Source organism: Octopus bimaculoides, chromosome 21, assembly GCF_001194135.2.
Source record: "Octopus bimaculoides isolate UCB-OBI-ISO-001 chromosome 21, ASM119413v2, whole genome shotgun sequence".
Taxonomy (NCBI): Eukaryota; Metazoa; Mollusca; class Cephalopoda; order Octopoda; family Octopodidae; genus Octopus; species Octopus bimaculoides.
Genome location: NC_069001.1, coordinates 12,362,420 through 12,362,706, shown reverse-complemented (window position 1 = coordinate 12,362,706; position 287 = coordinate 12,362,420).

The window sequence follows — 287 nt, the reverse complement described above, 5'->3', positions numbered from 1 at the left end:
AACACCACTTGACAACCGATGATGGTGTGTTTACGTCCACGTAAATTAGCGGTTAGGCAAATGAGACCGATAGAATAAGTACTAGGCTTACAAAGAATAAGTCTTAGGGACGATTTGCTGGACCAAAGGTAGTGCTCCAGTATGGCTGCAATCAAATGACTCAAACAAGTAAAAGAATAAAATATTACATGTCGATATATATATATATATATATATATATATATACACACCCACATATATATATACAAATGCATATATATATACATATATATATATATATATATATA